Here is a 25,066-nt window from a genome sequence, read left to right as displayed (position 1 = left end):
GAAAAATCATCCCCTTATCCTGTCTGAATCCCTGAGCCACAGACTCCATGGATCATAATAAAATGGCTGTGCAGTCACTAACGTTTTGGTGTAATTTGTTATGTAGAAATAGAAACTAGAACAGCTATGTAAGTGGTTTCTATTTACTTGGTCATCATCATTATCATCATCATTATTCTCATTATATTATTATAGCACTGAGTAAAATACTTATACCATAAATGTCTACTTACCTATCTGTAGCCCTCATTAGATTCTGTAAGCTCTGTGTTTCAGGGTCTCGCACAGTACCAATCTCACAATATACACTAAATTTTTTGTTCAAAGAACTAATGAACTCCTTCAAATCAACTAGATCTCCAGCGCTCTGACACACAGTCTGCCTATCAGTGAAACAAACAAGATGACAGAATAATGATATTTAGCCCAACCATAAAATCACTCATAGTCTGTCTTACGACACAATGAGAACCACTGCTGATATTTTAGAGAACTTCCTCCAAGTCTTGGGTGTGTTCATTAAATTGAGATGTTCTATTGAGTTTTCATCATACTTTGTTCCTACCTATAATACCATAAGCATAATTTCATATTAATCTTTAAAAACTGAATAGGCTATCATCTGAATATACCACACTTTTAACCATTTCACCTATTGTTAGATATTTAGGGTGTTTTCAATTTTCCTTAATATAAACAATGAAGAATTACTTTCAACATCATATTTAATGGTGAGAAACTCAAACTTTCCCACTAACATGAAATATAAGGCAAGGATGTCCCTTCTCACCACTCCTTTTCAACATCTTACTGGAAGTCCTTACTAACAGAATAAGGCAAAAAAAGGAAATAAAATGTATAAATTAGGAAGAGAAATATAAAAGTATCTTTGTTCATAGATGCCACGATAGTCTACGTAGAAACTCTTAGAGAATCAACAACAAAAAAAAAACTCCTGGAACTAATAAGCAATCATAGCAAGGGTGCAGGATACAAGGTTAATATACAGAAGTCCATTGCTTTCCTATATACCAAAAATGAACAAATAGAATTTGAAGTTAAAAACAATACCACAGGGAATATAGCCAATATTTTATAATAACTTTAAATGGAGTATAGCCTATAAAATATTGAATCACTATGTTGTGTACCTGAAATATAATATTGTAAATCAACTATGCTTCAATTAAAAAACAAATACATACACACAATACCATTTACATTAGCACTCAGTAAATGAAATACTTAGGTGTAAATTCTACAAAATATGTACAAGATCTATAAGAATAAAACTACAAATCTCTGATGAATGAAATCAAAGAGGAGCTAAATAACTGGAGAGCTATTCCATGTTCATGGATAGGAAGATTCATTATTGTCAAGATGTCAATTTTTCCCAACTTGATCTGGAGATTCAGTGCAATTCCAATCAAAATCCCAGTAAGTTACGCAAGTTATCTTGTGGATATCAACAAAATGATTCTGAAGTTTATATGGAGAATCAAAAGACCCAGAAGAGCCAACACACTACTGAAGAACAACAAAGTTGGAGGACTGACACTATTCAACTTCAAGACTTATTATAAAGCTATAGTAATCAAGACAATATAGTAAATATTTCATATTTACAATAAAAACTACAAAATTGATTTTCAGAAGTAGTGAAATATCTTCTGTAAGGAAGAAATAAGAAAGATAGTATGATCATACTCTAATATTCAACAAGTATTACTATTTTTAACTCCAAATATTTTTTATTTACAAATATTTCATTGCTAGTAAGTTTGAATTTTCTGTGTTCAACTGCACATCTAATATTGCCTAGTTAACTCTTTAATCCCTTTTTGTCTGCAGGATGTTTTGGTAGAACTTGTAAAAGCTCTTCCTACTCTAAGGGGATTAAATCTTTAATTATAATTTTACATATTATATCCTAGCTTGCCGTTTGTCTTACTTTCGCTTATAACGTTATAGATATAGAAAAAAGGCATTTTTTTTTTTTTTTTTTTTTTTTTTTGCGGTATGCGGGCCTCTCACCAATGCGGCCTCTCCCGCCGCGGAGCACAGGCTCCAGACGCGCAGGCCCAGCGGCCATGGCTCACGGGCCCAGCCGCTCCGCGGCATGTGGGATCTTCCCGGACCGGGGCACGAACCCGTATCCCCTGCATCGGCAGGCGGACTCTCAACCACTGCGCCACCAGGGAAGCCCGAAAAAAGGCATTTTTATCTTACAAAATATATGAATAATTTATTTTATGGAAGTTTGATACTGCTTTAACATTTTTGACAAATTAGGACATTGACCCTATACACAGTCTATCCCAAATCTCAGATATGGAGTGTCAGATAGTATTAATTAAACCATCCTGTCTTCTTACAAGTATTAAGACATGTTCCTCCATCAAGATCAAGGCTGCCAAAGGAAACTGAATAGCAACTACATTTTATCTTCTGAGAAACTATTCCTAGGGTAACCAGTGTAAAAGCATCAAGTTATAGATCTTTGTAATCACACGTTTTATTTAGTCTAAAAATCTTCCCAGTATAGAAGATGGACCCATTAGTGAATATTACCTTAAAATGGGTGAGCAGCATTGGCAACTTGTAAGTGTGGGGTCACAGGGTCTAAATATTTTCCTTAACAGAATTACTAGCTTTGGCCCTGAAGATCACTCACTCATATATGCTGTTTCAATAAGTATTTACTGAGCATTCACTTTGTAACCCAACTAAGGCTGAGAACATAAAGGAGAATAACATATAGTCTCTATCCTTAAGACGACCCTAAACTTGTTGAGTTTAGAGGAGGTTAACGTATAAACAAACACTTGTTTCAACAACAGGAAGAGATAACAAATTGATAAAATCATTCAAAATAATTTTCGAATCTTCCAGTTCGCTGACCGAACTGGAAGAATTTTCCCATTTGAGAGTTCTAATTAAGTGTCCACAGTCCCTCTAGATTTTGTCTCCTTTGTTTGGAGTTCTTTTGTGGCACTCTTGCTGGAGTAAAATTCACCAGAGGCAGGAAGAGTCAGCTAAGGTGCACTGGTAGCAGCAAGAATTTACTGAGCACTTTCCATGGGCCCTCTGGAGACATTACAAAGTATAAGGCATGGTTCCTGCTCAATTCTAGCTTAAAGTCAATGGAGGAAAATGAAATGTATACACAGTAAATAATTCCAATGAAAGGCAAATGAATGGAGAAGGAAATGAGTGCTATGGAGAGACAGAGAGAGAGTCCACTTTAGAGAGACCAGGAAACTCAATGGAAAGAAGACCGTGGGGCCTTCCTAGAAGTGCGGGGCATTTTTAGCGACACTGACATAAAATTTCCTCTTGGCTCGAGTAGTCTTTGGATATCTAAGTACACTTTTATTGTCTTAATAGTGGTCAATGTACTAGAGTTTAGAGGTAGTAGGTGTTTCTGAGGATATTTAGTTCAACCTATTTATTCATTTGTATATTTATTTATTTATATTGACATAGAATTGGTTTACAACATTTTGTTAGTTTCTGGTGGACAGCAAAGTGATTCCTTTATACATACATATGTATCTAGTTTTTCCAGATTCTTTTCCCTTCTAGGTTATTACCAAATATTGAGTAGAGTTCCCTGTGCTATACAGCAGGACCTTGTTGGTTATCTATCATATATATATATATATATTAGTGTGTATATGTTCATCTTAAAACTTAGGCCAAAGAGAAGCAGCCACATGCACCCCAAGAGGGCGTGTTATTGGAACCAAGACACAAGCCTGCTACTCTACACTCTGCCCGTCTTTTCCTCTACTACTAGAATTAGAAAAGCCAGAATAATTGAGTTCAGAGATTACAAACAGACCACTCACACTAGAAATTCTACCTCCTTCACTCTAAGACCCCTTCTGAAAGTATCATACCTTTTGGGGGCTTCTAGGCTGCACTCGTGCGGTGAAGCATTCAGTAGAGACCACTATGAACATTACTGTATCCATTGGTTGATATTTACTTTTAGAGTTCCCTTAGAATGTTTAAGGAGCACCAAATGAAATACAGTACACTAAATTGCTACATAAAAGTAAAAGCAAAATAAAATTTTCAGGTAAAGCAGAGCCATAAATCTAGGAATTTAAGCTCCTCTCCTCAGGCAACTGAAAGCCAATTCCACATTTCCTCTTGCTGACAGCCTCTCGGGCATTCAAATAGGAAAGAGTTGAAAACCAGGATTTCCGGTCCAATCTAATACTGGACAACACTTAATGGCTTAAGTAGATTAATAATAGTCGTGCTATTGGAATTTTGCCTTTCACCGCCTTTCACCGTAAGCTTTGCCTGTACTTGATCTACAGGGAGGCTGAATGCTGAAGAGTCTTTTACCAGACCTGCTCTCATTCAGCACCCCATCTGGAACTGACAAGCCAATTTCGATACCAATCAATCAGTGAGAATTTATTGACTGCTACCACATTCCCCACAGTACCTATGATACTGGCAGAGACTTAGAAGAATTGTTAAGCCTGTTCACTTTCTCAAAGAAGTTAGAATTGAGTTGGGTTTTTAATATTAACATACATAGAACAAATATAGATCCAAAAAGAATCATCAGTAGAAAGCTCTCAATTTTAGAAGACTCATACTGTACAGGCTAAAAGGTAGAGCTCTAGGGAAGCAATGAGAGCTAATGGGGTATGGAGCCCATAGTGGGGAGGAAACTCCTGAACATGCCTCAAAGGATGCACAAAATGTGAACAAGAAAACAGCAGAGGGAAGACACTTCAAGAATAAAGTAACCATCTAAGCAAAGATGAGTTACAGCGGTGGGATGATGAAGAGGGAGCCTTACTGGAGGGTAAAGAGTGGGAGAAGTTTGGTTAGAAAAAGAAAATGGGAAGCTAGAAAGACAGAACTGGATATAACATTTGATACAAAATATGATAATCTGTTTCCAAATGTGTCTCTCTCCATTTAATGATATCATGCAGATGGCTGAAACATTTCTGATATCTGTTGTATCTTGCCAAGGTATTTAGTGAATAGTAAATACTTAAGAAATATCAAGTGAATAAATAAGTTGATTACGAGAAAATGTCTAAGAGTAAATTATACCTAAAATACATGGATCCAAGTATGTTTTTTTAAAATATGAAAAGTAACAAAATTTCCTGTAAATATAATGCTACCCTCAACTAAACACCCAAAGAACAAAGAAACCATACGTTCCAAAAGAAGAGTGAACAAACACCACAGATACATCCCAGTGAACAAGATGCACAGGGCTTTGCTCTTTTGGAGTTTACAACTGAGTGAAGGTAGTGGTGGGAGAGGAAAAAACCTAAGAGGAGGGATGAAGGGGAGGAAGGCAAGGAAGGAGGGAGGGAGGAAGAGAGGGAGGGACACACTGAGACTGATGGAAAGTGACTAGTGTGTAGGTGGGTTTGGCTTTACAGTGAGTGGCCTCTTGAAAAGATGCTCATCATCACTAATTATCAGAGACATGCAAATCAAAATTGCAAGGAGGTATCACCTCACACCAGTCAGAGTGGCCATCATTAAAAAGTCTACAAATAACAAATGCTGGAGAGGCTGTGGAGAAAAGAGAACCCTCCTGCACTGTTGGTGGGAATGTAAATTAGTACAGTCACTATGGAGAACAGTATAGAGGTTCCTTAAAAAACTAAAAATAGAGTTGCCATATGACCCAGCAACCCCACTCCTGGACATATACCCAAACTATAATTTGAAAAGATACACGCACCCCTATGTTCATAGCAGCACTATTTACAATAGCCAGGATATGGAAACAACTTAAACGTCCATCCACAGATGAATGGATAAGTAAGATGTGATACATATATATCTCAATACAACGGAATACTACTCAGTCATTAAAAGGAATGAAATAATGCCACTTGCAGCAACATGGATGAACCTAGATATTATCATACTAAGCAAATTAAGACAGAAAGAGAAAGACAAATACCCTATGATTTATATGTGGAATCTAAAATACGACAAAAATGAACATATCTACCAAGCAAAAACAGACTCACAGATATAGAGAACAGACTTGTGGTTGCCAGTGGAGGGGAGGGGGGAGGATGGGGAGTTTGGGATAAGCAGATGCAAACTATTGTATACAGAATGGATAAACAACAAGGTCCTACTGTATAGCACAGGGAACTATATTCAATATCCTGTGATAAACCATAATGGAAAAGAATATGAAAAATAATATATATATATATAACTGAGTCACTTTGCTGTGCAGCAGAAATTAAATGCAACTTTGTAAATCAACTACACTTCAATAAAAATTAAAAAACGAAACAAAAACAAAAATAGAGTGGCCTGAGAATACCTCTCTGAGGATTTGACACTAGAGTTGAAACCTCAATGACAAAAAAAAAAAAAAGCCAATCTCACAAAGATTTTAGGGCGGGGAACGCTAGTCAGGGTGGACAGCCCCATGTGGAGAAGACAACAGTGTGCTCAAGCCACAGGAAGGTGGGCACTGCATCTGGAGTGTGATGCCAATCTGGGGACAGAGAACAGGAGCCTGGGAAGGGAGCAGGGCCAATTCACAGGAGGCCTGGAAGGTTCAGGAGACCTCCCGCTAAGGACAAAGCATTAGCAGGCACAGTTACTGGAGAGACAGAAGACATCCCAGCACCCGTGGGGCACGTTCTCAGTAGGAAACGTCCATTCTCATCAAATTGTCTGTTTGTCTCTGAGCCTGGAGACATGGTTGTAAATTCAGATCAGACCTCAAGATTCCAGAACCATTCCCTGATTTATCTGTAGATAACTGAGACTTGCAGCTCGAGGATTCTACTCGTTTCTCACAATGGTTAATGTAGAGACTCTTTCCTCTATAAAAATCACCTCAAACAGTAATTGTCCTTTTTCACCACTGGATTACAGTGGTGAACTGTAATCCAGGAAAAAGAGTGCCTTATAAACAGTGCCTCCACTGCAGTATTTCTCTTCTCTCTTCTCCCCCGACAGCCCAGGGACGAGTATTCAGAACCTTACAGTCCAAGCACACGATTCAATAAAAGGCGGCTGCCCCTTCCAGGCCCTGACTCAGCCGAGGGAAGAGGAGAAGCAGAAACTTCCCTTCCAGATGTGCAATGAGGGGAGAAAGTCACTCTGTCCTCAGGGGACAAAACAGTGCTGTGAATTTCAAAGGCGGATGCCCCAGAGGCCCCACAAGACTCACTCCACAAAAATGTTTGATGAATGACCATGGCAGGCATCAACTTTGCAGATTAATGACTAAAAGAGTTTAGTTTATGTCTCAGTGGAAGAGGATAAATTTTCTCTTGGCTTTGAGAATCTGAGGGATTGAGAAACCCAGCTAACCACAGCACTTCTGCCTTCATTCACAATGCTTTACCATGGATCATTTACTTTCTACATTCCCCTTTCAGTGGGTTTTCATAAATTTAAGCGAAACAGGCAGCATGTCTGTGTTCTGCTTCTTTTGCAATACGATGGCCACCAAGTCATTAGAAATTGTCTTTAGGTTGGTATGGCTGGTGGAAAATCACTGAGGTTTGTTGTAAAATTCATTCTCAACTCATAACTCAACTAGACACTGAGTGGATATTTTTCCAACTTTAAACCAGGCTGCTAAAAAGTACTGGCATCAAATTAAAAATGTATGTCAAGGCTAAACCCTGTGTGTGTGTGTGCGTACACATGCATATGTGTGTATTTTACATAGTGTAAACTCCCTACCCAGAAGTTAAAGCACAAGCTAAAACCTGAGCCCAGGAGTCAGGATTATGATTATTTTTTTCTGCCCTCCCCCATTTCTCCATCTTAACAAGGCCTTATTCTTTCACATCCCGTTAAACATTATGGACAATGTTTCCATGAGAAGAGATATTATTACTTGGCTACCCCCATGTCATATTTTGCATGAACCATCATATATATGAACTAATCCATCATCTTTCTTGAACAATTACAATCTGCCTAGCCCTGTTCTAGGTATTTCTTGGGGACACAAGGAGAGAACAGGCATGCTCTATACCTCACAATCCATCCAAGAGCATATGTGGAACTTCACAGAGCACTACAAGGTGGTAGGCGAGTAGGAAGGCATGTGAGACATCAAAGTACATAGAAAATGGTCTGGAAAGGGTTGTGTGAAGTAAAGGGCATTTTTATGAGACCTGGAAATACAGGTAGGAGTAAGACAAGAACAGAAAAGCTAAAGGAAGGGGATATTCTGTCCTAAGCACAGTGACATGGGAGGTGAGGGTGGGAAAGCAGAAGATGGGTTTCCATGTGAGAAGGACTAGGTAATAAAGAAGCAACACATCACAAGGGCTCTTAGAACATCAGAAAGAAGGTGAACAGAGAGTCTTTATGGATTATTAAGAGAGGGTAGGTGAGGGCCACAACACGAAAATAAAAGTTTAATTTCCCAACTACTTGGAATATATTTTAAGAGAAATTGCAGGCAGGTGATGTGCATTACATGAGTGATACATATGGACAATTGTCAATTCTACTTTGGCTTCTCATTAAGAGAATTAAAAACTTGATATTTTCCCCTTTTTTCAATTAGCACACAAAAAAAACTGAAGACAACCAATCTCAAATAAATGACATTTTTTAATGACATAAAATGTTTCCTAAATGACATACAAATGGTTTTAGAAACACTGCCTCCACTCTTATGTGTAATCAATAAGGACAAGACAAAGATGACTTATTTTACAGCCAATGGCCAACGTGAGGGATTATTTGTAGCAGGTAAAAGGCAATTAATGAGAATTCGATTTGCTTTCCTGCCTTAAAACAAGACAGGCTCATTAAAAGCACACTGGTGACAAACAGGATGACTAACTTTTTAGAACGCCAACCCAGGGTGCATCCATGCCAGAATCCACCCCCCAAAATAATCCATAACAAGTCATGATACACATATATAATTACTTTAACATAAAAATATGAAAAATCCATTTTTATTTGAAATCGTATGTTATTTTATATGATTTACCCTTCATTGATATAAATCCTATTATTTAAACAAAAAGGAAGACTAGTTAACAGTGGCAGTTAATAATAATTAATAGGAGGACTAACTAAACAGATAATATATGGGAGAAAAATTTCACAATATTTTTATGTTTTTTCTTATCCTCTGACATAGCTATTTATTTTAGCTTTTTAAACTCTCTATTGGATATTTAAATTTTCCTATCTTATTATCTTATTCTATATTCTTAAAATACATAAATATATGACTTTTTGAAAGGATAATGAAAATACAATAGAAACAGATATCTGCATTTAATAAAAAATAACAATGACATGTTTCTTTCTGTCTTACGATAACAGGATATTTTTAGTCCTGCTATTCCCTTTTCTAATAGTACTTCTCTGAACTGCCTAGAGCCTTTAGGATACCTTCTTTTCCTTTATATAGTAGTAACTGAATATATAGTCAAATGTAAGATTCTGTTTGACTTGTGGCTATGCTCTTATCAAGCCCACATTACAGTGTTCTGCTGTCAGTCCAATGTGGAGACATCAAACTAAACACCATGTCAGCGAAAGCACTTCAGCGTGGAACATCTCAGAGTTTACTTAACTAGCAAGAACAGGATCTTAGACTTATAGGAATTGGTTTCCAGCTCTCCAAAAATGTTCCTTCACTCTGTATCTACATGCTTATTTTGACAGGCCAGCAGTTTGTCAATCAGATCGTTGCATTTATAAATTCATCATAGAGATGGTTCATGTCCATTGTTTTTAAAACATGAGAGAGCAAATTAGATGCCATCATAAGTTAAACTTCTTTTTCTCAGGGAAAGTAGTTTTAAGGCACAGAGGTAATTCAAACTTGTGAAATCGCAGCTGGATTCCAAGTAAGTTATAGTTTTAGTAAAGAAATTGAGAAAGACCTATTTGACTTGGCTGTACTGTGGTGACATTTTTTGTTGTTGTTCAGAAGCACCCTATTTCCAAAAAACCGACTTCCAAAAACTGAGTTTTTTTCTTTGTATGATCTTTTGTCATATCCTACACATAACATCAAACAAATCAGGTCATTCTTTTCTAGGCTCTCTGTGACCTCTTCATAGATTACCAAAGAACTGTGGAGAAACAGCATATAAATTTCTGTTTTACTGTAATCCTTTTCTCCGTTCTCACCCTCGAAGTGTTCCAAATTAGAGAAGGACATTCCTCTTGTCTCATACTTTGAAAATATGATTTAGAGCAGGCCAGCATTTTAACATCTTTTCTGTGGCTGGCAATAATGACAGCCATTTTGTACGCACGTATCGAAAAAGGCTGTCTCCTTCCATTTCTATAACTTCAAAAATTTCAAGTGCTTCTGCCTGTTTTGAGGAAGCTGAAAGTGACCAAAAACTTTCATTATGAAAGCTTCAAAATCATAGGGAAGAAAATCACGCCCCTTTTCACCAGTGTTGTAGACAGGGTGGACAGGATGTTTAGCTGGTGAGATCGTTTCATTTTCTTTGGTAAGGACTTTAAACACTGAATGGATTTTGCCAATATTTACATTTGTATTGTCTGCCAATATGCAGATAGATGAGTGAAGTATAGCTTGTGTTTAGACAATCTTTTGTTTTACGTTTTCTGCAGTTTCATTAAAATCTTCATCAAAAACAAGAAGATCCTTTGAAGCTCCATTTTCCAAGTCCAAATACTGAAAAGCCAGAGAGAACATCATCTTGTTGCTGTGATTTGAGGGGTCACTTGATCTACCATGGAAAGCATGGTTGTTCATCAGACCTGACAAAATTAGCTCTACTCTCTAGGGGGGCAACTCATGTTACCCCAAGTTTCCCCTCTGTTCGACATTTTAACGGCATTTTAACGGCATAGGACATTTTAACGGCAACCTGTGAATCAGGAAATACAAGTTTAATCAGTTTCATAGAGCGATCACAAGAACAATATGACAATGCAGCTTGTCTATGTGACATACCCAGGCTAACTCAGTGGGGACCATGTCCTGCTAAGCACTGGTGTCTTCTTGGAAGACGAGAAAGCTTTTGACTGATTTAGAAGTACTTGTATGTCTCATGCCAGGACTGTGAGATTCAGTTTTCATATGTGCCTTCACATCTTCTCCACCGTGTCCAATTGCAAATTCTTTTTTTTTTTTTTTTTCAATTTTTAAAAATTCTCTTCTACATACTGTGCAAAATGCTGTTTGATTATTTACCGGCCAATTCAATTGTATGAGTCCTTCCATCTTTCATTAAAATAACAGTCATTTAACCTTCTTCCTCTGGGATGTCTAGGTCATGCTGGCATTGGTGTTATAATCATCCTCATCTTTATGATCTGAACTCTTAGAAAATATGGTCACAATAGTCACAATGTAAAAATTAAACTAGCACTATCTTGATACAAAGCCCAACAGTTAATCCACAGACAAAGTCAAATAGATGGATTGTTAACACTCATAATCACGATGTGCTGAAGGTGTACACTTAAGTTGCATCAACTGGAATGAAACAACAGTGGATGATTCATTAGTGTGAATTTCAAATCATGGTTACTAACACAAGGCAGGAAAACAGTGACAGCAACTACAGACGGTGAATAATCTATACTGTATCTATTTGGCACTAAAAACAGCATTGCTTACCACGCCTATGTTTTGGGGCTGCCATAATGGGTTTTATATTTTTCCGCCAACCTTTGGCATCCATCATCAAAACCCAAGATTTTTTGTATCCCGGCAATGGAATTCCCAGCATGCAGAACTTTCAGTGCTAAAACCAGGGCAGTGGTAGGCAATCCAGGACGGTTCACACTGCTAAGACTTGATGCTATTCAGCATAAATACTTGCAGAGTTTGGAACAAAAGGAACCATAAAGCCAATCATCTTCTCTCAAGACACAATGAAATAATAGATGGAATAAGCTATTTATTCAGAAATGCATCTGGGAAGTTATGATCCACATTCAAAAATGAGCTGAATGCAGAAGACGTCTATCTGAAAACTGGCCAATTGGGTCTGTCCAAAGGTAGAGACATTTAAGATGACTCAAAACCTATACAACTGATGGCTGTGACTTGTAAAAATGTAGGAGGAACAAAATCTGGTCCAGGTGAGAATAAGTCATTATGTCTTTGTCTTTATAATTCATCAAAGCTAAACTCTCAAAGTCTAAACCCAATACCGGAATACTCTAAACCTCTATTCGAATGGGCTGTACTATCTAATTTTTAAATCTTTGACTGTTTCATAAACAGGGCAACAAAACTATTAGTACCTTTTTGCTTTTCCCCGCATGGCCAATTCTGTTTGGCTGTTTCCAAAATATATATTCATATGAACACTGGCCCATTACTATTAGTAGGAAAACCTTGGAGGAATGTATGAATATACTTAGCCATGCCCAGTGGAAGCCTCACCAGGGACTACCCTTACTCACTTGTCAAAAAAGGCTCTAACTTGCTTCTGGAGCAGCAGCACCCGAAAGGCAAACAAAGAGACACTATGTTAATCAACCGTGTAGATAAATATATCTGAAGAACACTGGAACTAAAAAGTGTCAAACAGGGTTCCAGATTATAGATTTCCCATATTATTTAGTAGGGTTATGTGCAATGAGCACCTTCAGAGCTGGAAATCTTGCATTTGTGTCCCGAGTTTATTTGATCAGGAACTTTTAAAATCTTGGAACACTTCTCTGAAGCAATGTTCTACAAACTACAGTTTGGGATACATGGATATAAATATAGCAAAATGTTAAAACTGGATTCTTTTTCAGGTTCAGCTGAAGCCTCAAGACCATAGAAAGAACTAGACCCACATTCCAAGATGGGGAGCCAGATCACCCAGGCAGGACCTGCGATGGAGGGATCTAAGAACTGGATTTGCAATGCTTAGGTGACCACATCTCTCTACGTTACTAAAAAAAGATGTGGGATGGGGTAGGAGAGGAGTTTGAAATTAGGAAGTGGAGATTTCTTTAAAGAGAATTTTAGGTTTGCCTGCAATGCTTTACCTCCATGGAGAAGGGTTAGAGGGTGAGATGGAGTTCAGTGGATCACTTGGACAGCTTGGTGTGTGTCCCTTGCATTTTCAGGGTCAGAGTGAACTGATTTCTGACTTATGCCTAAAAAATTTAACAAGTGAAAAAAAGACTACGGCTGAGGCTGCTTTCTAGGTGGCTCAGTAAAAGACGCCTGTTTTGAGGTGGGGTATGTTAGCCATACCCCACTATTAATAAGTCAAAGATGTATATCTCAGGCCCTCAGATCAGGGCCAAGTACAAGACAAGGCCCCCTGGGTTAATCTTGGATTCTGCCCTGCTGGAGGCACAGAGGTCTCAAAAGAGAGAAGTCCTCAGATGTCCAGGATTTGAAAGAGGAATAACGAGTGAACCGCCTCAGGGGGTGGATTTATTGTCATCAAGAGAACTGCAAGTGAGAGGACTCCAGCTGTTCATGAAGCAGCCTAAGGAGAAGGGTCAGGCTACACATCTGCCCCTGGAAGAGCAAACCAGGGCCAGGTTGGCAGCAAGTCTGCTTCTAACTCCTCCTTCTCTTCCCTCTCCCCACCGGACCCACCTGGAGAGTGGAAATGAGAAGACGAAAGAATAAAGGAAGAAGACATTCCTCAGCCCACAGAGGAGGCATTACCTGTGGGTGAGTTTCAGTTCTCATTTTTACCTTAGATTTGTGATATTTATAACGGAACCCAGAGTGTTTCAAGACTCAGTAAACAGAGGACTTACTATCTAAGAGCGAGCAGCAAGCTCTGGGCACCGACTGAGATTTTACTCAGAGGCAGAGGAAGATCTAGTCCTACAGAGTGGATACACAGGGGCAGTTGTCAGTAAAATAATAAAGCTGTGTTGCACCCTAGCATGTACCATTAAACTAACATTTTTGTTAAAAGCACCAATGGCTTCGTATGAAGTACCTGAGGACCATCCTGTCATTCTGTGACTCAGAGGCCCACTGCGGGGAGGAAGCTGCAGTCCCTTGCATTTGCATGGCACTTCCACATCCAGCTTCTCAACTGACCCTCACAACTCTACAAGGTAGCTGGGTAGGTATGACTGCTCCTCCTTTACAGAGGAAGAAACTGAGGATCACATCTGTGACTTGGCTTATCTAAAGTCTAAAAACCCAGGCACTTGCGGATGCAAGTTGTAGAACTCTGGTCATCCAAACTTCTTGTTCATTGCTTTTTACAACACACATGCTATTTGCTTTAAAGGACAAGAGGAGAGGTCACTTGCAAACACTAGAATCCATTTCTCCAACGTGATTGGAAATGACTTCTCAGTGAATACAACTGAAATACTTAGAGCTGTTAGGTTTTCTAGATAACAACATCAGCTTTGACGTAAAGTCAAGAGTAGCATAAAGCAGTATGACCCCAGGCAGAGTGGCTTAAAGTCTTTTCCCAAACCCGGCTGGTTGCTCTAGATAGCTGGATGGATTTTGTTTTTCTCCCCCCTCAAATAAGTGGGGTGGGGGGTGTCTCTTTGATTATATGCAAACAAAATACTGTGTATTAGTAACTCTTTTGGCACAAAGCACAAGACCTATTATCGGTTTTTTGTTTGTTTGTTTTAAACTGGCACAAAATCTAAGAAAAGTCTCAAGGTGCAAATGATCTACAGTCCATTTAACATCATGTTTGCTTATTTTTATGAGACCTCATTATTGCTCTTTACCCTAAATTATAGTTACATTCCTGGATCCATTTTCCACTCTTCTGTAAACTCCCAAATACTGTTTTTATCTGTATTTCCAAATAATCTTCAATACTTCATCAAACATTCACATCACATAGATGATGTGTTAGACCAAGGCAAGGATCTGTGGAACCGAGTAATTTAACCCAGAGCTGTGAGCCCAGTTCTCTCCCAGGGGAAGTGCCACATGTCTTATCAGAATTATAAGGGAAAATCCCCAGGTTGCAACATTTCACAAAGATTGAGTCCTTTGGCTCCTTGTTGGACTAGCATTGAAATATCTAGGTTTCTATATTTTTACATTATTACTTAGCTAGCCAGTTGTGTCCTAATTATAAAATGGGCCATCTTTTTTGTCAAAACTTAATTCACACCCCCTTCTCTTCTTCGTAATGGCCCTCTCCTAATCTTTGTCATCCTACTTTTGCCTTTGCCCCAGTAGGAACTAAGCTCTTAAGGCTCCTGGTTCCTCCAACATGGAAAAATTCCCTGAAAATTTTTGTGTAAACAAACTTGGCTAAGCTGCTGCAATTTAGGGTCAAAATTTCCCCAGTCTTACTGAAACAGCAGCTTAAAGTAATAACAACTGCCCCTGGAATAGCAAAAATAATCCCTTATAGCTATAAATTATAGTTTTACACCACTCTAATTTATGTCAAGCAAAATGATGAAGTGCTAAACAAATGTAAGATTGTATTTGTATTAAAGTTGCCCCTTTCTCTGTCAAAATTCCCACTTAAACTTTGAGGTTGGGTTTAGATATCAGCACAGCGAAATGTTCCCCCACCCTGCAAGCACGGCTAATTAACCCCTTCTTTGCACCTCCCAGGTCTCTGTTTATACAACTCCAATAGCCTATCTCATGCCATTGAGGTTATTTACACATGTATTTTCACTAAATATTCCTTGAAGGGAAAGACTCTCCACCTCCATGTCCTGGTCCAATTCTTAGGAACTCAAAAAGTGGTGTTGACGTGAGCTATCCATAACCCTATAAAGAACCCATGAAACCATTATCCTTTTTTAAAAACAAGCAAACTAAGCCTCAAAAAGATGAAGGGATCTTCCCAAAGTCAGAGATCTCGCTAAGAGAAAGGCAGAACGTGAATCCAGATACCCACAGTTCCAGCGTCCATGTACTGATACTGTAATCCCTGTCTTTGGGAACTCCTTTCACGGAATGGTCCCTGTGAGCTCAAAGCAACTTAGCTATGGTCATTTTGTTTATTTAACACAACAAATAAAAACGTTTGCTTTTAAGAAACAAAATTCTACCTTTTTTCATGGAGAAAAGTTGTTTATGCCAACAAACTAATAAGAAAGAGAGAAGGGGAAAAGAAAAGAATGAAAAAAAGGAAAGAAGGAAAGAGAAAAGAAAGAAAAGGTGGGAAGGAAAGGAGGGAGGAAGGGGACAGATGGACAGAAAGTATGAGCAAAAGCATTCCATGTTAACTTATGTCATCAAACTGAGTTTCAACCTGCCTTTCCAATTTCATACACCACCACTACCCTCCACTCATCCTGTGCTCCAGTTAAACTGGTCTAGTTGTGACAATATCGAGGATAAGCAACTAAAAACAAATTGATTCTTATATTGATCTTATATCCTGCAACCTTGCTAAATTCACATTACTTCTCATAGCTTTTTGTAGATTCCATTGCATTTTCTACACAGATGATCATGTTATCTGTGACTAGAGCTTTTCTTCTTCCTTTCCAACCTAGATGCTTTTTCTTTCTTGTTCTCTTGCCTTATTGCACCAGCTAAAACCTCCAGTACAACGCTGAGTAGAAGTAGCAAGCATGTGTTTGTACTTTTTTTTTTTTTTTTTAAATGACAAAAATGATCGAGTATTTTTCAGGCATTAAGTAAAGTCCACACCAATTAAAGGTGAAGAATCGGTGTCCACCCTGAGGATATCCTGACCTGGTGGAGGAGATCTCTCTACTGGTAAGACAGAAAACCAGATAAGGCTGGAAAGATAAGGCCAGAACAGGTCCTTGAATAATAAAAGTAACAACAGCAGTAACAGGAGCCCCAGTACTTATAGAAGGACTACTATGGGTCAGGCACTGTTGAAAGATCCTTATATGTAAACCCATTTGACTCTTCCATCTTATCCCTGTTTTATAGGTAGGGAATAAGAGACACAGGAAGATAACTTGTGTCTCCACAGCCAGTGTTCTCAAGAGCTGGACTAAACTGCCTTCAGTTACCATGTCTTCATTAATAGGTACTAAGCGTCCACTCTTTGCTAATTACTCTGTCACTTTCAATTAATTTAACTATCACAATAATCTTGTCTTATAAATGAAGGAACTGAGCTTCAGAGAGTTGAAATGACCTGTCCAAGGTCACCCAACTAGCACAAGACTCAAACCAAAGTGTTCTGACTCCAAATTCAATAGTTTTTCCCACACCCCCTGATTCTTCTTCAAATAGCTAATATTTATATAGTACTTTGCAGTTTACAAAAATCATGATCACATTTATACCTTAACTGCCACTTAAAGGAATTGAGATTTTATTCACTAGGCAAAGGAGAACCTTCATCAGTTTTTGAGGGGAGGGAAAATGTGAGAGGGAGAAGAGGTATTTGGGGAAGACAAGGGCAGCATCGTTCTCGATGGGTTTGCTGGGGCACATCTGCAAGCACAGGGGTTAGGAGGCTCCCATCTCTCAGGAGGCTCTTCAGTAACCTCTGAACCCATGAGTCCTTCCCTCCAAACTCATTTGCCAGTCGGGAGAAGTCCTGCTTTAAATAACGAGCCTGGAGGGAACTCCCAGAAGAGCAGAGATAATAAAAGTATTTCTTATGTCACTTCTCCCTGCATTTAACTTTCGGGAATATTTCTGTTAACTGGGAAGAGCACACCAAGGAACCATTATCACTGAGACAAGGAGAAAACGGATGGTAGATTTACTCAGCCACGTCCTGTCAGTGTCAACAATTTAACTAAACATTCAAAAGTCGTAACCTCATCAGTTTTAAATTTTCTAGGTTTCTGGCGTATATCTCTTCATCTCCCTCATTAAGTTTATAGAGTGTTCTCTGGTACATTTGCTCAGTATGAAGATTGCAGTTTCAACTGGCACATATTGGAGTTGAACAGGGGAATGATTTTCTTCTGCCTTAAGTAGTTAGCAGAATAAGACAGCATATGAAATGGACCAAAGCCCAAAGCCAGGTATTTGGCCAGTAACAGCAGATGGCTTTGACCCCATCCATCACAATGTCACCCCGCTTACCAAGGGTGGGTCCAACACAGACAGACCAACCAAACCCGAAATGTGAATAGTCACTCTGCTTTCATCGTCTTCCTTGCTCCACACCCAGTATCACTATTCCCTACTTGGGGACTCCCCTCATTCAGAATTGGAGTCCTGAGGTCCTCATTATAACCCCTCTAGGATGGTTGCTCCAAACAAACTCCCCAAACCCAAATCTACCCCGGTCCTCTTGCACGTATCCTAATTTTAACAAACTAGTATTCTGTGCTCAACTATGTCAGATGAAAATGACTGTCAAAAAAAACAACATTCAGGCATTACTTAAGTGATGGTAAGCTTGATGTGACTTCTTTCCCAGGGGTATATGTAGTTTTACAAGGAGTGCACAGAATCAGGCGTGCCTTAACCTATAGAATAAGTTCAACTGTGGAGAGAGCATTCTGTGCAGCTTCAGAGTGGAACATTTTCCAGCATCCATCAAAACTGTCCTGTGAGAAACGGCTAACCCCATCAATATACTTAGACGTCAGTTTCCTCCTGTCATTTAGTAATATGATACTGACCTCACTGGATTATTGTGGGAGATGATCAAGTTGGTTAATAATTGTTATCAACCTCTCAGAAAGCAATACAGTACTACACGCAAGTGAGAGGTTCCTAATGACTTTTATGCTTTGTCCTTTATACAGGTAACATACTTGGTCTCACTCCACGAAGTCAAAAGAGACTGGGAACCACCTAGGTAGTGAATCTATCTTTCAGCTAGACAGGAGTATAACTTCTACCAATACTACTTTCTGGGTAGTAGTAACTCCAGATTAATGATCCTATCTCTAGTTTCTCAACTACCCACAAAAATACAGCCCATGTTTCTTGGGTGAGATGAAGAGAAATCACCTTTAACACCGGCAGCAGATATCTTCTGGGACCTACGAATAAGGCTGCCATACCAATAATGATGAACCAAGGCAGTGTGTGAACCAACTCAAGGGCAACAAGATGCTCCTAGTCCTGAGATAAATAACTGAACCAAGGATGTGATCCATGAAGACAGGTAATACTTGCTACTGCTTCACATTGAACAAGAGCTCCATTCCCAACCATAACAAATCTTTATATTTTTATCCAAAATGGATCTTCACAGATTCAATTGCTGCTGTCTTTTAACCAATACATTAGGGCATAGTCTATACCTTCTTTTGCTACTTTTCATCCCTAGGGTCCTTAGCATATTAGAAGTCTACTTGATTATCTATGAAAGTAGTAAGTTCTAGGTCGTTGGGGATATTAAATTATGGGAAAATGAAGATCTCAACATTCCTAATCAAAGTATCACAGAAGGGTGGATCTGAAGAATAACCTGGGACATTCTCTTTGTTTTACAGGGCAGGGAATTGAGTCTGGAGCTTAGAGCCATATGCTGGAGTTATGAGGCAGATCTGAAATGCAGACCCAGGTCTAGTATACGGTGTATCCACGCTACCATATAGCATCCTTTCCCCTATTAGCGCTAATGGAACCACCCGTCCTGTCATTGTTCCCTAGGAGTTAATGAAGGCCTCGCATTCCCACTAACCTTTTAAACTTCTACTTCCCCTACCACGGGTCGTCTCATATTTCCTCCTCAGCTTCCAGGTCAGTGCTGGGAACTAACAGACCTGTCCTCAACACTTTTGCAATGACCAATGGGATGGATGAATACGTGGCTTCTCAGGTCCTTGTCATCAGCACTGCTGTGGTCTGCTAGCTGAGACGCCAATGTTCTCTGCCATAAAATACAGCCATCATGACTCTGGTGAAAATGGGGGTGTGGAGGACAGTTTCTGCAGCTAGCCAGCTCCACAGGCCACCTACAGCAGCAGCCCCCAACCTTTTTGGCACCAGGGACCAGTTTTGTGGAAGACAGTTTTTCCACGGGCTGACAGTGGATGGGGGGCGGATGGTTCAGGCGGTAACGTGAGCGACGGGGAGCGACATAGAGCAGAAGATGAAGCTTCTCGTGTTCACTCGCTGCTCACCTCCTGCTGCGCTCACTGGTCCATGCTGCCCCTTGCCAACCACCTCTGTGGTGGAAGGTTGATGACAGATGCAGAGCACACAACCCTGGCTGGATGCCAAACATCTGGACTCAAAACCAAGCAACCACATTATTCCAATCAAAGAAAATCTAATCAACAAGTATTTCCAATGCCTACTATGCGCATGCAGACAGCTGTGGTTAAAATGAACGACATCTAAGTCCTACTCAAACCCCAAATTCCACTGCTCTCTGTTCCAGATGCCTGATTCTGTATTAATCAGATATTCATGCTTTGAACCAAGCACCTGTTGGAATATGTCAATGTGCAGACAAAACCAAAAGTTATGAATTATTTCTCCACTCCTTTCATGGTACCCTTGTCAAGCTCCCTAGGTGGAGGCTGAGAAGAGTCTACCCCCAAGCCTCCTACCATTTCTATGACTTCCATGCCTCTTGCTGTCTGCCACTCCATCCAAATGCAGGGGAGGTAGGAGGGCCATGCTTTCTCCTCCAGCTCCAGGGAGAGAGTCAGGTGAGAACACCACCAGAGGCAATACCCTTCTGAAATCACAGCTTGGTTGCCTCTAGGCTCACACGCACTCAATGCCAAGAGGGGGCCCTGGGCATAATCTGGCATCTGTGGTGCTCCAATAACAAAGGATATAATATCCCTTTGTTTCTGGACATCCTAAAGTGACAATGACATCTTGGTTGACAGTTATGATTCCATATTCTTCTGTAAATCAGGTTATTTCTGAAAGAACTTAAAGCAGGTGAAAGAACATTCAGTTGCTTCATATCTGGCATTTCTCCTATAAGGAACGCCAGGGCCTTTACCAATAATACCACCAAGTATTGTGGTCATAAAATGAACAAAGTCTAAGGATTTGCTTTTAGCTTGTTTTAGGCCATTCACTGTTCTCATTCTTCAATAAGAAGAAACAGCCACCGAGGTGAAGGTGGGTGCACCTCTCCACGTGTGACGGCGGTCTCCGATTTGTCAAGGCTCCCTAGCTGTTGTCAAGCAGGCTCTGTACACACTTCAACTGGCATGACTGTGCTTGTCTTTCCTGTTTCCACAATTGGCCTCTAAGGTCCTCAAAGCCAGCTGAGGCCTCACGCCCCGTGACACCAAGCACAAGGATGTGCGCAATAATTATGATACCACATTTGTAGACGGGGAAAGAAGGAACCACTAAGGCCAGGCTTACTTGTAACCTTCCTAAAGGGAGACTGGAGGTGGGAAAATTCTGGAAATTTGGGTCTCCACAGCCTAGGCTTTGTGGCTCCCTCCTCAAGAGTGTGAAACAGATGACCCTCTGGTCACTTCCATTTTACGCCTCCCCTGCCCATCAGAGAGGGTAGTTTCTGCAGCCGCTCTGCTCAGGGAGCCACTGGGCTTCCTCACTGTCCATGCTCAGACAAGGGAAAGTACATTAAGAGCACTTTCCTCATAGGCCTGGACAAACTAGAAGAAAGTTTAAGATTTCCACATCCGGGGGTTATGCTGTTCCAGACAGTGCTTTGGATGATTTCCAAAAAGCCATCCAGCTGGGTAGATGCAGCTACAGATACAGAGTTTGGTGAGTGGAGCCTAGGCTCAATTTTGATTCTGCTGACTTGTCCCATTGGTTTACAGAAACCCTGTAGTACTTTCTCATCCTTAAACCTAGGACCTAGATCAGGTTTCCAAAGGTCTATCTCCTCTCTTCTGAGTCCCACTCTGATGTCCCTAGCTCTACAAAATCCCCTTGGCTCTATTCAAGAAGAAAACTCCCAAGACAGCTTCATCAAAAACAAAAGTTCCAACTCGAAAGTTTCAGCCCCTTTTATACTCTCAACCCCACCCCCAGCCCAGTGATGACCTCACAGATGAGAAGGACGTTGGAAGAGGTGGGGAGGGTATCCATACCTCCTCTTGTCTCTTTCTACATCCTGCCATTTCTTTGTTTGCACTCTCAACCTTGTTCTCCCTTTCTCATTTGACTATTTCACTGGCTCCCCACTAACTTAACTGCTTTGTGACCAACTTGGCCCATGTGCCCCAGAGTGGAAGAACAAAAATTCCAAAGCCACTGCTTATACTCTCCCCATGCCAACTCCCTCCGTGGAATTTTGTGACCCAAAGATGACCCTGGCCTACATACTGGAAATTTTTTTTTTTTTAACCATAAAAGAACTATTTCTGCAAAGAATTTTGAAGTTGTCATTTTCATTTTAAAAATAAGATGATAAAACACACACACACACACACACAAGCCATTATTTGTAAAATGCCTACAGATGATGAAGAGGAATGCATATCAATATATACACACGCATACAGATGAGTGAGCGAGCACATGTGTGTGTATCTAACCCATGGGGGCCAGAATGAACCTCTCAGATGAAGAGAGTGGCTGAATACTAAGGAAAATGACAGGAATCAAGAGTGTTTTCAAATTTCTTCTAGCTTTTCCTTCCACCTGTCCCTCCAAATTAAAAAAAAAAAAGTTTTCTCAGAATTCCATTTAAATTTGGTACCTAAGTGAGCTTCAAAAAGCAGTCACATGGATGGCAGAAACGCAGGGGTTACAAAGCAGGGGTCTCATTGTGGTATGAGAATGATTGCTAGCTAGAAAGGGGGATTTTCTAGTCCTCTTCTGGTATTGCTTAGCTAAATAAACTCTGACACCTCTGTGCCTCGATGCTTGATATCTCAGATTCTTTCCAGGGTTTACTAGTGTTCTGTGGTTATATTATTTAAAAATTATGTGGATATTTGGAATAATGATTACCATGTCCATGACGACCACCACTGCCACCACCATTGTCATCCTGACTTCTTTTCTTTCCAGACCAATCTGCAATTGCCTAGTTACACCTGTACCTTAGGAAGTGAACAAATAATTGATTTCCTCATTTTGCTATATATATTTCCTATTTGCTATATATTTCCTCATTTTGCTATGTATCTGGGTAGTGCCAAGTTCAAAATTCACGAGTGCCAAAGAGCCCAGTGCAAGACTATCTCAAACGCTAATGACGGAAGACCCTTCTAATTGGGTTTCCAAAGCAACTGTCAAGGGGAATAATGGAAATTCCAAGAAAACTTGATCTTCAGAGAGCTTGGGCTCTGCTTATGATCATGAGTTTGGGCCAGGTCCAGACTTTTCAAATGCTATTCCAACCCAATACTCCCTAACCCAATAATTTGGGGCTATTCAAATGCTAACTCAGTGTCCCTTCCTGTCACAATCAGCATTCATGCAACACTTTACACTGTAAACAACTTACGAAGTTGTACATGTCACTCCCCCACAACACGAAAAAATGAGACTCAGTTCCTCAACCCAAAATATCTTGGACGAGGTCATCTTCTTTTTTTTTCTTTTTTTCTAGTATAGAATGCTTCATGAATTTGCATGTCATCCTTGCGCAAAAGCCACACTAATCTTTTCTGTGTTGTTCCAGTTTTAGTATATGTGCTGCTGAAGCAAGCATGGGAAAGTCTTTTAGAGAGAGAATGATAAGTGGTAAAAATCACAGGTTTTGGAATCACACAGAGCAGCAAAACTTTAAATATCTAGGTTAAGAGAAAGTAGCATCTGAGAATTACCCACATGTGTTCTTCGTAAGGATTATTCATTCCTTACCTCATCAGATACAGTTGTTGGCACAAAGCATGTACTCAGTAAATATTTATTGAACTAAATTATCCATCCTCATATTGAACACATTTACTTTCACTTAAAGGGGGCTCCATAATCTCTTGGCAACCTGATCCTGTGCTCCTTGCAGTTCCTTTAAGGGCGAGTTCTGGGTTTGGGATATTGATGTCTTTGTCCCACCTCATCCATAAAGCCTTCCCTGACAACTCTAGTCTACCCTACTCTCCTTTATCTGAATCCCTGTTGTAATTATTCCAGGTTCTACTCACTTTGGCACACACGTGATATCTTATCTTACCATGTAAAATGTGTTTCATAAACACATCATCCTTCCCAGGAGCCTATAAATTCCTCGAGGGCAAAGGCCATATTTGATATTTATTTTGTATGTCCCATGGCACACAACACAATATAAAATCCATAGTACGCTTTGAACAAGTACCTGTTAAATTGAGTTGAATTTTAAGGACGGTACCCTACTGCCAGTGATGACTTCCTTTCAGAGAAGTACTGAAAGGCAGGATTGCCTATATTCACCATTCATTTCACCCAGACTAAGCCCATGGGCCTCTATGCTCTAAGCGCTAGTTAGGAAACAAAGGATCAGAAAGCAGCTGCTTACTTTCAACAAAGAGATCGTATTTCAGCCTTGGATTGCAGGATTTCACGTATTAGTCACTTGTGACTCTTAGCCAAACCCTTTGGTGTTATCAGGAATAAAAAGTAACCCAGAGATATGTCAAATATCAATTTCCAATTACTTTCCTGTGACACATTTCTGCCACTTGGGACAACTCTCAAGGGATCTGTTGCCCCTTATCAGCTCAGATGGGGTTTACCTTTCAGTCAAACAGGTAACACTCGGCAGCGCCCTGTTTAGCCTCAACATTACATTGTCCTCCTCTGACACTCAGATTCTCTTGTGAAGTCTTCAATATTGGCTTACGCTGTCACTGGAGACCTGGTCCAAGTGTAGAAGGCCTGATATTATACCCTGAACCATATGTGTTGGGGTGGGATGGGGATAACTCTAATGGCTGTGGTGAGCTGTTTTTGGTTTCCCAAGTCTTAATTTGCATCGAGATGTTGAATGCAGGAACAAAGCCTCGTGCAGGACTGGCACATCTTCAACTCTAGCCAAGGGGGGAAGAAATAAGAGAGTCTCTAAAAGTCTTCACTTTGATACTCAAAACACAGAACAGCATTTCTACCCTCTAGGTCACAGAAGGCAGGCCACAGACTAATTGAAAAAACCTTTGGCATTAGGGATGTTAAAACTGAGGATCTGCACAAAACCAGAAATCACATGTCCCCTTTATTACAAAGTAATGGAACAGAATTTGGAAAAACCAGGAAACATCTCCGCGTCTATAAATCAGTCCAGTTGGAGGGAAACACAAATGACCAGCACCTGGAATGAGCCTTCATCTGGAGTGGGAGACCAGCCTAAAGAGTCGCACTCCG

General features: G+C 39.9%; 1 protein-coding gene and 1 non-coding gene across 5 annotated transcripts in view; both read right to left on the bottom strand.

Moving 5' to 3' along the window:
- LRMDA (leucine rich melanocyte differentiation associated) overlaps nucleotides 1-25,066 on the bottom strand; it is a 1,257,159-nt gene that overhangs the window by 176,410 nt on the left and 1,055,683 nt on the right. The window lies entirely within an intron of this gene.
- On the bottom strand, nucleotides 23,329-23,431 carry LOC116742098. Its single transcript, XR_004346368.1, has one exon. It is a non-coding gene; the product is annotated as a U6 spliceosomal RNA (small nuclear RNA).

This window comes from Phocoena sinus, chromosome 16 (assembly GCF_008692025.1).
Source record: "Phocoena sinus isolate mPhoSin1 chromosome 16, mPhoSin1.pri, whole genome shotgun sequence".
Taxonomy (NCBI): domain Eukaryota; kingdom Metazoa; phylum Chordata; class Mammalia; order Artiodactyla; family Phocoenidae; genus Phocoena; species Phocoena sinus.
The sequence above is the reverse complement of the archived record's forward strand: the minus strand, read 5'-3'. Positions and strand labels throughout refer to the sequence as shown.